The sequence below is a fragment of the Papaver somniferum genome, unplaced genomic scaffold (assembly GCF_003573695.1).
Source record: "Papaver somniferum cultivar HN1 unplaced genomic scaffold, ASM357369v1 unplaced-scaffold_128, whole genome shotgun sequence".
Lineage (NCBI taxonomy): Eukaryota > Viridiplantae > Streptophyta > Magnoliopsida > Ranunculales > Papaveraceae > Papaver > Papaver somniferum.
This window is the reverse complement of record NW_020621936.1, coordinates 14233295-14252092: the sequence shown is the minus strand read 5'-3', so window position 1 is coordinate 14252092 and position 18798 is coordinate 14233295. Positions and strand designations below refer to the sequence as shown.

General features: G+C 35.1%; 1 long non-coding RNA gene across 1 annotated transcript; it reads right to left on the bottom strand.

The window, feature by feature from the left end:
- Positions 1-8137: 8137 nt before the first annotated feature.
- On the bottom strand, positions 8138-10412 carry LOC113332062. Its single transcript, XR_003351308.1, has 4 exons — positions 10143-10412; positions 9866-9990; positions 8487-9660; positions 8138-8404 (listed from the first exon to the last, which is right to left on the bottom strand). It is a non-coding gene; the product is annotated as an uncharacterized LOC113332062 (long non-coding RNA).
- Between the last annotated feature and the right edge of the window lie 8386 nt (positions 10413-18798).

Sequence of the window (18798 nt, the reverse complement as noted above, 5' to 3'; positions counted from 1 at the left end):
ATGCCGTCAGATGGAAAGGATGTCAACATGATTGTTAAGTCTTCAATCAAGAAAAAAGAGAAATCTCCTGTTTCTAAGTCCCTGAAAAAAAAAGGAATACAAGAAAACCCAGGGCTGTTCCTTCTAACTCTCAGAAGTTTTCCGATGTTCTTGATGAGTTAAAGGAAATAAGAAGGGAGATTTATGAAATAAAGACGTTTGTGTCTAAATCTTTGGAAATTCAGAGGACCCTAATTCGACCTCTTCAGCCAAGACAGTTCGTGGATATTGACACTTATCTCCGTGAACCTTATGTCCCGATGGTTGTCAATAACAAGGAGTTCGGGAATGATAAAGAATTTCTCAGAGGAATTGTTGCCTAGTATGTCTTCTTTTTGGATTAGTTGGAAGAATAAATAGAGCTTTAATAGCGAAGATTGTGACTACACATAGATATTTTTGTTTTCATCTTCTTATGTTATTTTTTAGGTTTATTGGTTTTTAAATTCTAAAAATATTTGGAGGATGATATTATTGCAGTATTAATATGTTTTGAAGTATTGCAAATATTTTTATGGGATATGAATTGTTTGCGTCCGTGAACTTGAAGGTCCCATATTGTGTCAAAAGTAAAGTCGTTCATAAATTGATACTCGTATTGATGAAAAGACGAATGGACTTTTGACAATTACAAAAGTTATGCCTATGCAGTCATTTATTTGATGGAAAATATGATGAAATCTTTTGTTAGTCTATTATGTCGTTATGCAAATAATGATGGAAAATAGAATAGATCCTTGTATTATCCACGGTATTGATCTTCATTGATCCATTTTTTTATGTTTTACCTTGAAGGCTCCATTTTGTATCTTATGTTGAGCACCTTACAACTATGTCGATTAATATTGGCCTTGTTGGTTGTTCCATGAGATGCTATATGTTGAGCATTCTTGAACTAAATTAATCATCTTGATTGGTTATTTAGTTATTTGCTCCGAAAGTCTTCTTTGTCGAGCAAAATCTTTTGACAATTAAATTGATTGCTTCCGTGATTAGTTTGGTTGTTTATTCCAATTAGATTAATTATAGGTTCTCTTGTAATTAATCTAGTTGAGTTTTTTATATATTCCACAAGTTCTTGTGTTGAGTATATGAACGACTATACTAATCATGTTCTATTGGTTGATGTAGTCGTATATTCCGTAAGGTTTTCCTTATGTTGAGTATTTAAACGATTAAGGTAGTCATCTCCTTGTGGTCATCTTAGTTGTATCTCTGTGAGTCAACTTATGTTGAGCACAATAAATTAAATTGATCACTTTTGTGGTTTGGTTTATGTTAGAGCATAGCTCGGTCGACCTCACATGCGTTGCTATCTCAAGCATGTTTGTCAAAGCTAGTGATCAAAACTATGAGTCTTGATTTCTAGCCTACATAGCTAAGTTTCGGACTAGGATAGAAAAGTGTAGTTGAGCTCAAGGACTTCATGGCGATTCATCATACAACGACGAAAATCTATACAAGGAACCGTGGAACTTCATCAACAAAAAGGTATGTGGAGACTTGAAATTATCTATCACTCCTCTCCTACTTCTTATGAGACAAAAGTCGTATGCTATATAGACTAGATCATACACATTTGACATTTCGAGCTGAGCATTCATTGCTTATCTTTTGTCTCGAAATCGTGTGTTGGTAAAGCGTTTCGCTTTTATCAAGTTTATCTTCACCTAGTGACGAAAGTCATGAAAAGTTTCAATCACTTTGAGAATTGCTCTGATGTGAATCGGTTTGTGAATAACGGCTACATAGCGTCCTCTGAGAATGTCTCAATGATTGAAATGAGAGTTTAGATTACATAACCATGTATTCCTTGAACCGAATTTTTCGAACTTTGTTGATCAAGAGAAATCGGGAGGATTGTGGAATTGGCTTGCCAAGTCCGTGAACTGTCAGAAGTTCTCGACCGAGAATTTATGCTGGATTTTCCAAAACTCGTTTGTGTGCTAAGGCCGCGAATCAGTCCGCGAACCCAGTCCGCGAACTCGCGGAAGTTCTCTTTCCGAGAATTTCTTCTGAGTTTGGAAAACTCAACCGACTAACTTAAGTCCGCAAACTTGTTTGTGAATTAAGAGGTTATAATCTAAAGATGTGCTCTGAACATGAAACTTAAATTACTAAGGAATGCTTTATGCAAACCGTGGTTATAATGTTCATAAGCCGATTCAATTGAATCGAATCGTCTTTGTTTCAATTGTGTCTTGTGTAGTTACATAAGATCTCATAGCAATTGAACAACTCTTTAACTAGTTCATTTGAGTCAATTGAACTAGTTATGGTGAAGAATAACAAGGTTAATATAAAATGCTCATATGGTTAACCTTTTGGGTTATTATGTTAAACCACACGTTTGGGCATAGTTTTCACAAACCCAGTAAACGTTTACCCCAAGTGTGTGTGACAAGCTAAGTTTTCGATCTAACGGTTGAGAAATATTAACTTGAATCTAAATCAGGTTTTCATCTAACGGTGAATAAGGATTGCTTTGTAACTAAGGAAAAACCCTGATTTGAAGGCTATATAGCTTTGAGCAAAACTAATCCCCACACGTCTGTGTGATACTAGTGCGCTCGCTAGAGTCGATTCTCCTTTAACCTTTGGTTTTCTTCTCTAAAACCAGGTTAACGACTTAAAGACTTCATTGGGATTGTGAAGCCAGACCGATACTACTTTTATCGTAGTTGTGCGATCTGATCTTGCATCTTCTATCGTACGAGTACAATCGATTGATTGGATTGAGATCGTGAGAGTTCTCCGATATGCAAGATAAAGAAGTCACAAACATCTTCGTCTCACAGTTTGTGATTCTTCGACAAACCGCCTGTGTAGTCAGGAAGGATTGTAGAAAGGTGATTGATTAATCTAGGCTGTTCTTCGGGAATATAAGACGGATTATCAATTGGTTCATGTTCACCTTGATAGAATTTTCTGTGTGAGACAGATTTATCCTTTGATAGACTTTTCTGTGTGAGACAAATCTGTTTATTATCAAGTCTATGATTTTGGGTTACATCAACTCTTGGTTGTGGGTGAGATCAGCTAAGGGAATCAAGTGCGTAGTATCTTGCTGGTATCAGAGGCATAGGAGTACAACTGTATTCCAGTCTGAAGTTAGCTTGTAGTAGGCTAGTGTCTGTAGCGGCTTAATACATTGTGTATTCAATCTGGAATAGTCCCGGGGTTTTCTGCATTTGCGGTTTCCTCGTTAACAAAATTTTTGGTGTCTGTGTTATTTCATTTTCCGCATTATATTGTTTATCTTTTTAATTGAAATAATACAGGTTGTGCGTTAAAGTTTAATCGATTAGAGATCCGACCTTGTGGTTGTTGATTACATTGATTAACACTTAGACATTGGTCTTTTGTACCGTCCAAGTTATTCCTTGTATTTGATAAAGACTCGCTATCGTTTTTAGCTTGAGTAAAAATCAAATCAAAAGAGAGATATTAACTCCTTGAGATACTTTTATCTAGATTGAGTCTGACTGTCTAGTTGATTCTCTAGAAAAGTATTACGTAGTTAGTCCATACAGATTGCTAAGCGAAATATTGGGTGGTGTTGTTAGACCCCCGCTTTTTCAATTGGTATCAGAGCAGGCAAACACGTTAAAGACCTTATAAGTCTGTTTTTGTTGCGATCTGATTATGGACGCGCCTATCTTTAATAACGTACCAGTTCAGAAATTACTAGATGATTCTAAAAGCTTGGATTCACCTGAGAGAACTGTCACATCTAAGTCAATATCCAAACGTTCTCTTGATGTAAAAATTGTTGATTGGGAAACTCTCCTAGAAGAACAGTTAGATGAACTTTCTGATGAAGGTGATTCAGATATTGATAAAGATGTTGATGAGGAAGTCTCAGAGTATGTTAAGTTTTTGGATTCGAAATAAATCATATTGCTACCGTTATTTACCGAGTGTCAGTTACTTGTTAGCGTTCTCTTTCTCTTCTTTTTGTGATGGTTTGTCAGGCAGGTCAGGCAGCCCTTTTCTCCTTCGTCAATTACAGTCTCAACACTCTTTTTTGCGCTCTTTTCTTCTTTATATTTTGCTTCAAAACTTGCTAATATCTCGATCACTATCATGTCAAATAACATTCGTAATCCTGCACATAAACATTCCACCAGCCTAATTATTTTGATTAGGTACAAGACTTCAATAATCAGGGACGGACCCAGAAATGTTTTAAGGGTATGGCTAGAATATCACTACCTGCCAATGCGGCCGAAGGGTGCGGCAAATTTTTTAGAACGAATTTTGTAATCTATCTATATTATAAGGGATAATGGTGTTTTACTACATCGACGGCTCCCTATAGTTTGAACACATAAAGGACGATCCAGATCAAGCAAAATATAAGGGACAATGTTGTTTTTACCATTGGACGACCCTCTACATTTTGGGCATATAAAGAACGGTTGTGATCGATCAGCTAATACGTGACCTATATTCTCGATTTATAAAACATTGTCAAGATTTAAGTGTTTTTTCTATAACCAGAATCAACGGTGCCCTACACTTTGGGGAGATAAAGAACGACCGAGATCCCGCCATTACAAACATCTCTCTTCTCCTAGAAATGTCCGCCAAATAATATTGCCATTCAATGTAAAAGGCGTTACCCTTTTTGGCGATCAAATAATAATTCTCAAAGACGTTACTTTTCTGAGAGATCAAAAATGAAAGAAAGATTATCCATTGAGAAGATCTATTATACCAAGTATCATTCTTATTTTTGTTGGTTCAGATTAGGTTTATTTTTCAATTTTTTCTTTCTAATCTCATTTTTTATTCGAGAAACAAACACAAGGATGGATTAGCAGTCTATTGGTTTGTTTTTTTTTTTTGTGTGTGTCAACCTGCTAGATGCATTCTCTTCATCTAAATTAGGTTTCTTTCTTATTAATATATTTCAGATTGTTTTAATCATTTTCTTTGGTTTTGTTTTTCAAAATTTAGGTTGATGGAATTGGTTGAGGTTTTTCTCAGAATCATGCCCCAACAACAGGTTATTTAGGGTTCGGATTATCTTACTTTGATGTGCATTTAACTAAATTTTGCCTATTTTTTGCTTCTCTGATTTAGGGTTTTAATCAATGAGTGACTAATTTGGGGAGTATAGGTACTAGAGAAGTTTTGATGATCCTGAAGATGAGAAAGATGTGCCTTTCTTATCATGTGTACAACATTGATGAATTCGTTTAATTTGGGCAGCAGTTCTTATAACTTAGAAGCAATCAAAATGGTCATCAAAGTTAGGTAAAATATTGATTTGGGAATAATTATATTTCAAGTTCAATTTGATTATCGACTAATTGAATTTTGTTCTCTTGGTCACCAAATATCTTCATTATTTTCAGTCGCCAAATACTCCATGTTGTTGTTTTTTTTTTGGTTTGGCAAAGAGTACATCAGAGCAGCCACTCCAGGTAACAACATAACTATTGGCATCTTAGAAATGTGATTCTTATAAGTTACAACAGTATTCCTGTGAGTTTAAAGTCTACTCTTGATGGCCTTGATTTCATTTTGGCAACAATGCACGTATGATGGAGGCTTCATACATACTTTAAGAAAAACTCTCGAGAGTGTATTATGACTGAATATATGACTATAAACTCGAAAATACTTTAGGGTAAATTTTAGAAATAAATTTGTGTGCATGTTTGGTCGGTGAGGTTAATTGCTACTGGTTATTCAAGTCTTTCTACTAATTTGCTTCCCATTTTTTTTCATAACTCCTAAACTGTTAAAGGACCTCATGTTGGAACTGGTATTAAAAATAACAGAGATAATAATAGGCATGTAATCATGGTTGTTAAATATGGATCATTGCTTAGAAGTTAAAAAGTGTTGAGATCTGGATTCTTTTAAGTATTTAGCAGTTAGTAATGTATGCAAGAAAACAAGCTTAGGTTCATTATAGCTTAAGTCATTGCTTAGAAGTTTCTTATGTTTTTGTTTGCAGGGAGGGAGTGTTTTGTATTGGAAACTAATCTCGTTTATCGCTTATAGAAATGTTGAAATTCTATTATCAAATGGAATACTAAGGCTTCTGATAGAAATAAAAATGGGAATGAGACAAAAACGTTCAATGCAACCGCTGTTGATATTGAATTCGATCACCTTTCAGCAACATGAATCAATTTCGCGGTAATTTCTTTCCCTCATTTTGTTTCAATAATTGACAGTTGTAGTTTAGATAGTTTTGGAGAGTTAAATATGGTTATTGTGTGGTCGGAGAACACCGTGGTTTCAGTTCCGGGAGGTATATCTGTGTTGACATAGATGGTAGCTGCAAAATTCTTATACTTTTGAGGAAATTGGTAAGTAATGTATCAAAGTCATTGAATAATAAATTGTAACAGGTTTCTAGGGATTCCAGGTGGGTGAAATGTCATTAGTATTGGAGAAGAAAGTGAAAATAGGTTGAAAAACGACTCATGGATCTGTTGTTGCTGGCGTACCGAAATTCCCACCTGCAGGGACCCTAATGGCTACCATATATATCAACAAGGCAGACTTTTGTTTCTTATTTTAATTGCAATGTAGCTAGAAGATAGTATATTTGCCATTTGTTGATGTTTCCAGTGCTTTATTTATGAAATTATTATCATAGTATCATCAAGTTTATAGGATTTAAGAAATAATCGAGATTATAGTCTGTATAAAGGATGGCACGAAACAAAGAGAAAGCTTATTTTGTTCGTTTCACTGCAGAAATGATGTTAATACGCAGGCCAAGCACTTTAATGGAGACGGAGGTACTAATAAGGAGATAAATTAGGGTAATGCCTATCATCTTATAGCGACTTGAATTAATATGGCGCCCAACGAGTTTCCACAATTATGGTGACCTATACTACTAGATGGGATGGACCAAACTGCACTCAGATTATTATCTCATAGCAATTATTTTGAAGGAATATAGAGGGGTTTTAGTTAAAGAACTTCTTAACCATTTGGTGATTTGTTATGTATTGCTATCTGTTTAAAACGTTATATGATGGATGCGTGGATGGAGTTTTAGGTTATATTAATGTGCAACAACAGTTCTCTATAATAACAATGATCACCAACACTCTTCCTTTCGTGGAGCTATCGCCGGCACACACACAGTACAGTAGTTTAATTTCGACAAGTAATGTGTATGATGATGTTGGACACTGTCAAGCAGAAGTGATTTTTTCTATTTTATTTAATTTTTAATTTTTTCGTGAAGCATTACTTTTGTTGACGGGAAACTGCCTTCGAGATGTTTAAATTGTTATAGGTGAAAAATAGATGGTTGTTTTATTTTGAAGACTAAAAGGTTGAAATATTGTTGAGATCATTAGTTCCAAGTATTACAACCATAGGTTAATTACTACTCCTATTTATAAATGTATCTATTTTTTCTGTAGTTAGTATATGTTCTACTTTCTATTCTTTATTTCCTTTCGAATTCAAATTTGGCATCAATTCACTAAAAGACCGAACTTCAAAGGATAACGCGTTTACGAATTTGATTGGTAGGATGGTGATATTTTGAGGAAAGGATCATCTATGAAAAAACATTAGGTGGTGACAGGCTCACTAATATGAAGAAGTTGTATTTCCCACATTTGCAAGGCATGGATTGATAAAGCATACAACCTCTTTCTTTGCATTTGATCTAAAAATCGGGATTATACCTAATAGGACATGTCGAAGATGTTTGGAAATACAGAGGACAAACCAAATCCCGTGCCGTTACGGCACGGATCATACCCTAGTTAGTGATTAATTAGAATTTGTCTATAAAATACTAAATAAATAGACAAATATACAAATTTTAATTATGAAAAAATATTGTAAAGGAATTGATGTTTTATAAAAGAAAAAATGGGGAAAAAAATGGACGTGACAAGGAAAGTTCTATGTTTTAAACAGGATTTTGGGCTGAAAATTATTTATACTACAACTACAAGGACTGAACACTAATAGGGGAGGGCTAATTACTAATTTTTAAAAGTTTTCGTATACCAAAATTTTTATTAACCTAAAAATAGGGACGGGCTATAGTCCGGGTTAGCCCCTTGTTAGGCCCGTCCCTGTCAATAATATGACCGCCACCATATGCAACAACAAAGATATATAAAAACACAGTTGAAAAGGAAAGTCGTGTTCGAACATGATCATTTTAACGATGACATGAAAAAAAAACTTCAAGATCCTAATTTGTATAGATCGGGTCTCACTTGTCGTCCGGCTGCTTTTTATTTACGGCTCATTTCAATAGGATCCTGGTCCATGCTTTCAGTCTTTGCATTTAATCCTCGCCGCAATTCAACGGATTCAAGTAGTGTTGCCGGCTGTGTATATCAAATCCCAAAGCATAAGCCTGTCACAAAAAGCAGACACGTAAGAAATGTGATATGGATAACAGTAAAAGAATGTAAAAGAACACAAAAAAAGTACACTACCATGTTTTGTAGCTGAGTGTGGGGCACGAGACCAAAATTTCATATATCCGATTGACCTCCCAATTCTCACATTATGCAGCGCTCTTGTTTTTGAAGGTCATGGTTTGACGACGTGCACATCGCCTTTGGGAAGCTGGGCATGGTGTAATTTGCAAGTACTCTTTCTGTCCAATTAAAAACTTGATTTCCTTGAGTTCTTATTTTTCTTTTTTTGTCATTCTCATCCATCAATGACGAACAGGCAACAACATCAGTAAAACTTCATGGGATTATGGAAAAAAGTGGTTCACATGTGTCCACAAAAACCATCATTTTAGTTTACTGTGCAAGCAAAATAAGATTGTATAGAGTTACAACGAAATATTGTACAGGCATACTGAGTTTTAGAGCACCTACAATGCTAACAAATCAATAAAGACGCCATGAAAATTTTTAAACTTGTTTGATTGGGCTTTGTTGCCTTAATAGAGTAGCCTGTGGGAAGTTTGACGCTAATAAGAAAAGAAAACACGTGAAAATTACAAAAATAAGCAGTTTTCGCAAACAAAACTTTCCTTATGAGCAGTGAGTTATTTCAAATCAATGTAAACTACCAAAGCAAGTGCTAAGTAGAAATAGATATACAACTAAATGGGAAGCAAAACTCAAATTGATAAAATGATTAAAGGAATGACGGAGAAAAACTTAACGAAATTACAGATCTGGGATTTGTGAGCCTCCTTTTGAGGCGCTCTGTACTTTTTGCCTCTTTCTCCGGCTAATCCAACAAATAAATTGTTAATGAAAATGTTATAGATATTAAATGAAGGACACTGAACTTCATTCAACTTCCATCCACGGACACCACAAAGGCTTTTGCTTCCTTTTTTCCATGTTTTCTTAAAAAGTAAAAACCTAAAACTGAATTCAATTAATAATTGATAAATTGGCCTTGTGAAACCTAGGCATTGCGAAGAAAAAAAGGATTTCAACTTACAAATTAGCATATCTTGACATTCGCGTGCTAAACCAAAAAAAAAAAACAGTGCATCAAAAAAAGTAGTGATCAGTTGAAGGATGGAGCAGCGTTTGTGATTGCGGATAAAGTTCTTCTTCGTTTTTAATAGAGTTGAAGGATCTTCTCCAACCAAGGATGTACCGCAAACAATTACCTTGGCCATTGACATGGCTCAACCTGTAAAATGAACTTTACGTCATCAAATATTACAAACTCTTACAGAAAGTTTTTGATAAAATATCAAACTAAAATTATGATAAAAATGGGAAATTTTATTATTGCCAGTGAATCTTTAGACTTAGAGTCATAGGAAAGAGATAAGTTTACATGAACTATTCAACTTAAAACAATCAGGGCAAATACATAAAAATCAGAAATTTACATGAACATCTGTTAGGGTCGAAACCCATTGCTTGGAACTTTTTTTTCTGCTCAATCCAGTACCTAATGCTTCACAATATTCATAGGATGAAATAGATACCCGCATCTTTTCAAGCCACATGAAACCTACAAAATTTATTTAAAAAATTGCCACTAAGAAATCGAATTAGGGCAAAAAAAAAAAACAATTACCATAAATCAAAATTAGGTTAAAAGGAAATTATGAGAAACATAATGGTATATCAGAAGACAAAATAGTAGATAAGAAGAAGAGTTACCTTTCTTGGGGATTATCACAGCAGGACTTTGACAAATTAAGTTTTGTGAAACTCAGAAACATACCAATCCTTGCAAGAGATTTGATGTTTTATATAGTAAAACATCCTTTCGAACTACTGCCATGCAATTGATTGCGGATGTTAATATCATTTAAGGTGTAACTGTAACGGAAGAAGAATAAACATTTGATGACGCCATTTCAGTGAGGAATTGAAGGAGAAAACGCCCCCATCCAAGTCGTTGGCTATGAATGGGAAATAATGGTGATATTAATGCCATTGAATGAGGAGTTTAAGATCGTTAGATGATGGCTTAAAACGGGGGTGCATTTTCAGCCGAGATTTATCTTTGGCATTTTAGTGCACTTTGGGAGCAGTAGTAGCCGTCGATCGACTTAAAACACTCATTTAGAGCCATCAGATCAGGCAAAAGCCATTTGTTTTTGTAATATATATATATATATGTTTTTTTTTGGCTCACTCTTTATGAGTGTAAGACAATTGTCTATGAAGTCTTTTATATACTCAACCAATGATTACCTTGCCACGACATCCGTGGCAGTATCAGGATCCCACCAAATGACTTTAGAGAAACATATAACTGCAAAAAAAAAATGATTCAGTAATGACTAATTGCGAGGATGACTCTTTCAAACGACTATCATGCCATTTATAGCACCTGAGTTTCACATTCCATTATGAACGTATATATTTAAGGATTTTAGAACGATAAAGCGGAACTCAATCCATAGCCATAAGAACTTTTTCAACCTAAAAAGGTTTAGAGTGTCATCCTAAATAGCTCATAATTAACTCCAAAAGATGAAGTCTCAAGAATGCGAGAAATCAAAGAGTATTATTTATTTATTTATTTATTTTATGTGCAAGCCAAACATGCTTAACTACTCCCCCACACTTATCTCAACATTGTCCTCAATGTTCAAAACCGAAAATTCTGATTTCTGACGTAACAGCCTGGAAAACTCGAAAACTTTACAAATGGGTAGGGAACTAGGAAAAACATCATATATGAAAGTTGTTAGCCTACGTCTTTTCTATAACGTGTAAAAAGGACACAGTGTTTAGATAAACGGTCTAAAAGTTATGGCCTCCGTACTGACAGACATATCTGAAAAAGTTCTGAAAAAATACCGAAACTCAAATGTCTATGACTATCGCTGCAACTTAACATGCTCCAAATTTAGATTTTCTTTTTGTAAAATAAAGGTGAGCCTGTCTTATTTAAAATTTGGGGTCAACCACTCAAATCGGACTCCGTATGAAGTTTCGAGAGCTGTTTTCGTAACAAACGCGCACTCATAATTTTTCTGACGAGAATTCATCAAAACTTTCATTATAGAAATATGACTTTGTAAAATTCAAGATGGGAATGAAAAATATGATATGAAAAACTAGGAAAAATTAAAAATAAAATGGATAGAGATACAAAACCGATGGGTTGCCTCCCATTTAACATTTGGTTTAACGTCGTCATCCCGATGTTATTGTTATCGTCCGTACACCAGTAATCAAAAATTTGGTAATATTTCCAAATAACAATTTGCAATTCAAATAACAGCTTCACAAAAACATTAACACAAAATGTAAGTATTGAAGCTATTACTTTATTGAAGTTTCCCCCACACTTAGTCCTTTCTACACTTGGTAGTGAATAAAGAACATAAAATTCGGGAACTTCAAAAGGTTCCTCAGCTTGGTGAACCTGCACAATACTCGAATCAAACACATCAAGTGGTGGATACTTAAAAGAAAAACAATCCATTAAAACTTTGGAAGGACACAACTCCAATCCTAAGTGAGGTATTTTCTTAAAAGTTGGGTTAACAACTATTTGAGAAGCTACTTCGATTAGAGGAAAATGATCAATAAATATAGAATTATGCAAAGGATTAGAAAAACCTTGTATCGGATCCTCATTCATAATAATTTATAGTGAATTATTTACCTCAAGTATGTCGTGGTCCTCTATCGAACTATTATCTAGCTCAATTGGGTCTTCAACGATTTCAGTCAATTTGGTTTTATTCTCGATCTGTATCTCTTCAGCAACCTCGTCATCGGAATCAAAATCATATCCTAAAACGCCTAATTCATTGATGCAACTCCTAATTTCTTCGTTTGAGTACGTTACACCATTTATAACAATAGATGTGTCATGCCCAATATCCTCCTTTTGAATAGGAGAAGGATCTTTATTATGATACGGAGTTGGAATAATCGTATCATTATTGGAAGGACTTTCTAGAGGTTGTTCATCTTCATCAGAATCATTGTAAACCTCAAAATCGTCAACATCCCAACGTCGTTCGAATTCCATGTATATGGCCTTGTTAATTTCGTCAAGAGTTTCTTGTGATGCATAGGCTTCTTCCAATTAGTTGTATTACGCATATAGTTTTCCGATGTTAACACGCTTTCCACTGTTATGCACAATCTCCTATTTTGGGAGGAGTGAAGGAAAAACACGATAAAGAGGAGTAGGTTTTGATTCAGTAGCATAAATTTTTAGTTCCAAACTCCCTGTTATCTGCACATTACTAGAAAACAATTGATCAGAAGCATAGCTATCCTCCTATCCTCGTGATTGTTCACTTCATTCCCGTCATAAGGTTGTTCACATGTATGAGAATATCCATAAGGTTCCGTGGGATATTGATCATAACCAAAAGATTGATTTTTATTATACCCGGAGGATGGTTGGTAGTTGTCATATGAATGAGATTGAAAACCCATATTGATTACCACTATTATATGATTGATCTTGTGCTTCGTACATGTTATTTCCGTAGGGAAATGTGACGACTCACAAGAAAGAGAAAATCAAAACAAAAATCTAAAAAAAAAAACAAGTTAAACAAATAACAAATCAATTAGCAACCGCTCCCCGTCAGCGGCGCCAAAATTGGATGTGTTTCGTTACTGCAACAAACTAATAAATATATTTCCCACTAATTAACTGGCAATATAGCAGTAGTAAGAGATCGTTCCCACAAAGAGCTGTGTAATTGATAGGTTATTTGAATTAGCAAAATAAAGTAAAAGACAAAGGGGGTATTGGTTTTAAGATAAATAAAAAGACAATAAGAAGAACTAGATGGTTAAGGAATCCTTCGCCGTTACCAAGCGATAACATGATTAATATACTTATCTATCGTTGATAAGAACCATTCATCACCAACCGTAGAATAGCAGCTAGCTCAGTGTTATGCACAAACTCCTTTTACTATGGATACGTAAGCTCTCCAATATCAGATTTTATTCAACCGAACCACCAAGTAGTAGCTCACTCAAGGTGTAATCCAATCCAATGCTTTAGGCTTTGTGAATTAGGTTAATCCCAGTAGTCAAACTCTTAGCTCAAGGTTTACTTGCTGGTGTTGTTTTTATACACGATTTTTCCACAAAATCCCTCTGTAAGGTTTCGCGATTTCTACTTGTGTAGAGAGTTATTCGACGGTTACTTATCTCCTAACTTCTACTAGCGATAGAACGATCAATAGATTAATCTAGCGTGCATTCCAAATAAATCTAAGAATCACTCATAAACCCTAGATATGGTAAAAACAAACGATGATGATAAAAACTCTCAATAGATTTGTATTAATAATAAAGCTTCACGCTTAGAACATTGAATTCATCCTTAATCAACAAAGGATTTAGCTACTCATATTACAAAGAAGATGAATAATGATGGTTTCCCCCTAAAGGGGTAAACCCTAGGTTTTGATGTTGAATAAACCCTAGCTTATAATATGAGATGATATGATGATATCTTCTTTGGAAGGACTAATACCTATTTATATAGTTTACAATGCTTGGCCTCCAAGTATCCTAGTCGGTTAAGGAACCTGACCCGAAATTACGAAAGAAATACCCTAACCGTAAGTTTAGGCCTTCACCAGTATGCATACTTAAATTTCAGTTAAAATCCAGGGTAACAAGTATGCATACTAGTTTGCATACTGAAAATCCGTTTGCATACCCGTTTGCATACTTTTCCTGTCTTTGGTATTCGATAAAGAGCTTGTTTTGCCCACAACTTCTTCGTCCGAACTTAGAATGACCTCACTCTTTTTGCATTCTATTCCTATTTCAATTATATTCAATATGGTGATGAGAAATCCTGAATTTGAATGATCTAATCTCGGTCTTTGGCCCGTCTCTTGATTTTGATCATTTTGCTCATTTTCGTCGCACTTCTTCAACTTCTCTTGGACTTGGACGCTTGGATACTTGGAATACTTCTCTTCTTATATCTTTTTAGAACTTTGTAGATATTTTCTTGTACGATTCACCTAATAGATACAAATAAGAGAAAACAAAAGTAATAATACGAAAATATGCAAGAATAACAGCTAAAGCAAGTATGGAATGGGCACTGAAATCATATGAATTATGCACTTATCACTATCTCAAGCTTGTTTGTCAAGTTTAGGTGTCAAAAATATAAGTCTTGATTTCTAGTCTACTTATATTTATGTCTCTGATTAGGATAAAATGTGTAGTTGAGCTTTAAACTTCACTACGTTCATCGATTGAAGACGAAGACCTATTAAGGGAAGCTTGGAGGAACTTCATCAACAAAAGGTATGTGGAGACTTAAAATCATATACCACTCAGAAGTCTATTCTATTTTATCTCCTATTGAGACTAAGTCGTACAGTTATATAGACTTTATATTATACACATTTCATATTTCGAGCTGAGTTTAACTCGCTTATATCTTTCTCGAAATATGTGTTGTAAAAAGCTTTTTGATTTAACTACGTTCATCATTATTCTTGACGATTTTAGTTGGAAATAGTTTATTTGTTGGAAACTAAATAATGAGTCAAAAGATGATCATGTGAAAATCGCCTTGTAACATTTTACATGATTTGTGTGAGACAGTCATTTGATGTAGACTCGGAATGTTTCGTATTGATCATTCGATAACTTGAAAATTACTTATAAGCTAATAGTTTGTGTGATATAGCTATTTTCGTCTTCTAAGGATGTTCAATGATTGAAATGGGAGTTTAGAACAATTAATCATTGTCTGGATATAGCACAGTATGCATACCCGTATGCAAACTGTTGTAAGAATGATTCAGGTCCGGATCTTTAGTTTGCGTACCTGTTTGCAAACTGAATTGGTTTAATTTCTAAAATCGGTTAAGTATGATTTCTTACTCATGAAAAAATACATTTATATATTGAGGAATGCAATCTTTGCAAACTGTGGCTAAATGTTTATGAGTTGATTCTCTTGAATCAAATCCGATTTTGCTTCAATTGTGTCTTGTATACTTCTATGACAATATAAACAATTGAACAGCTCTATGAGTAACACAATTAGATTCATTTGATTATCATTTGATCTAGAAATGTTATGATGAATGTGGTAAATGCAAAAGTTTTCATATGGCTAACTTCGGTTAACTATTGTTGAGTCAACTCAATATATGATGAGTGCTAAAAAGTGCATATTTCTATATATTTTTCTTGGCATTTAACTCATCTTTTGTGTATTAATTCTACATTTTATCCCATATTCTGTATTTTCATTGTTTTCAAGAATAAATATTTTTTATTAATTAATTTTGCATTTTTAGGTAATAAATAAAGTTTGGATGAATAGCGGAGCGAAAAGAGCAGAAAAGTAGTGAAAAGCCGGGAGGAATTACACAAGGAAGCCGCGAAGAATGTTGTGCACAAGACCAAAAGGCTAGAAGTGGGATTGAAGAGGAAGAATTGTTCTTAAAGAAGATATGGGCTTGGCATACCCAATGCCCAAAACCCTCACCCAAGTCCATTTCCTATATCCATACCCGTTTCCCTTTCTAGCCGTCAGATTGGATCATCTCAGCATCCTACGGTCGCAGCATCGCCATTACATCAAAGTCTGAAGATCCTGTCTAACACTACAACACCTAACTCCATCTTGAGCCGTCAGTTTCGTTGTATCAGGCATCCAACGGTCGCTCTTGATCTGTCTCCATCTCGCCGTTAGATCCGTCCCAGAAGATATTATCCCACGGCTCAGCTTCGCAAGACATCAAGATTTGTTGTACCCGCCTCAAACTCGAACAACCTAACCCTATACCCAAAACAAACACACCCTAGCCCAAAACCCATCGAGCCATCTCCTTCTTCCCCTCTTCTGCAACAGCGACGTTGTCTCCATCACCACCATCTTCTCCCCCAAATCACTCAATCACCACCATCTTCTCCCCCCAAATCACTCAACCACCACCACTCGAGCCATCATCACTTCTAACAACCAAGACATACTTTTCTAGCCACTTATTACATCACCTCCTAATCGTTTCATCTCACAGGAACCCTAGGTTAGGAGTTGATGAAATAGGTGAGGTTAGAGGATAAATCGAAGGCATGGGTAGCATCAGCAGACGACAAGGAAGCATGGGTGAGAGCTATCAATCGTTTTCAGAGATTAGGTAAGGATTTTTTGTAAAACCCTAATTTCACTGATTTGGGGATTTTGGAATTTTTTTGTTGTAACTATAAAAGGGTGTTAGGGGTTGTAAAATTCGGCATCTCTGGACTAGCCAGTAGACATTTGAAGAAATTTTCATTACAATTTCAAATTCAGTCCCTTTATCACAGTTGATTTTTGAATGTTGTGTGTTGTGTTTGAATTATCTTGTATGATGAATGCTTGTGTATGTAATATGTTGAGCATGAGCTAAGTAGCATTAAGCTAAGGCTCAGTTGAAGCCTTATGCACTGTCAAATGACAAGTTACTAGGATAGTTAACTTCTTGCCCTGTTTTGCTTGAGCAATTGGAAGAAACTAATGCTCATAGTGCCTGTGATTGGCTGTTCTGTCAAAAGACAGTCAATACTAGGGGCAAACTAATGAGCAAGTTAGTTCTCTTCCATTTCTAGATGTATGCATAGGATATTCAACTCAACCTAGAAATATGTTGTTTGATTAGGACACAAGGTGGATTCTAAGCCTTGGCTTAACCACAAATCCTTTACAACCACTTATAATTTCAGTTCTATTTTGTTCCCTGCTAAATTTACTTTCCTTCACTGTTTTTCTTGCATTTTGAAGCTGTTGTGCACTGAAATCAGTGCACAAACTCCCCCTGCCCTTGGCTTACAGCCTTGGTTCCCTGCTATTTTTATTTTATATCCTCTGCCATTTAATCTTTGTTGTTTTGCCATATTGTGTTAACTGCTTTGGTTTGTTAGCTGTTTTGGTTCTTTGCATCTGCCATATTACCTTGCCTTGCTCACTGCCATAGTGCTTTGCACCCATTGATAGCTTAGGATAATTTCTTGTATGCTCCCACTCCCTGTGGACTGATCCCATTCTTACTTTCTATACTAAAACTTGACCTTGTATACTTGCAAGTCTTTTGTGTGTCGTTCCCAAGCACACCAATATACACGTTTAGGTACGGTTACCCATATATAAATGAAGGTATATTTCATATGTGTGTAACAAGCTAATACCATCTAACGTTGGATAGATATTTCTTTGGTTTTAAGTAAATTTAGCTTGAATATTAAATCAGGTTTTCATCTAACGGTGAATATTAATTTCTTTGTTTCAAAGCTGTCGAACCCTAATTTGAAGACTTTATAAGGGAGAACTCTAGCAACTGGGAAACCTAATCCCCACACATCCTGTGATACTAGTTGCGACTAGAGTGGATTCTCCTTTAACCTAGGTTTTTCCTAAAACCATTATAGGTTAACGACTTAAAGATTTCATTGGGATTCTGAAGCCAGACCCAACTATTTTCTCTGTAGTTGTGTGTTCTGATCTTACTTGTTCTATCGTAGTGAGTACTATCTTCTCTAAGATTTGCTCGAGATTTATCTACGATAGGTAAGATATAAAAATTAATCACAAAGCTCTTCGTCTCATTCTTTGTGATTCCACAATAACTTGTTTTACTACTATATATTTAAGTTATTGTGAGGTCATTGATAATTCTAGGTTGTTCTTCGGGAATATAAGACCGGATTATCAATTGGTTCCTGTTCACCTTGATTTATCAAAAGACGGAACAAAATTTCATAGGTATTTCTGTGGGAGACATATTTATCTATCATAATAGACTTTTCTGTGGGAGACAGATTTGTTTATCAAGTCTTCGAATTTGGGTCGTAGCAACTCTTAGTTGTGGGTAAGATCAGCTAAGGGAATCAAGTGCGTAGAGTCCTGCTGGTATTCAGAGACGTAAGTAACGCGACTGCACCTTAATCAGTGTGAGATTGGTTAGGGCTCAACTACATTTCAGTCCCAAGTTAACTTGTCGTAGGCTAGAGTCTGTAGCAGCTTAATACAATATGGTGTTCAAATCTGGACTAGGTCCCGGGGTTTTTCTGTATTTGCGGTTTCCTCGATAACAAAATTTCTGGTGTGTATGTTATTTCTTTTCCGCATTATATTTTTTTATATAATTGAAATATCACAGGTTGTGCGTAGTTCAATCAATTGGTAAATCCAACCTTTAGTTGTTGATTGAAATTGATTGACACTTGAACATTGGTTTTTGATACCGTTCAAGTTATTTCTCATATCAATCGGGCTCACAAATTTCTATTTGTTCGATTGCAGATTCTATTGAGAAATTGAGATATAACTCTTGCATATATTTCATTGATCGAGTTT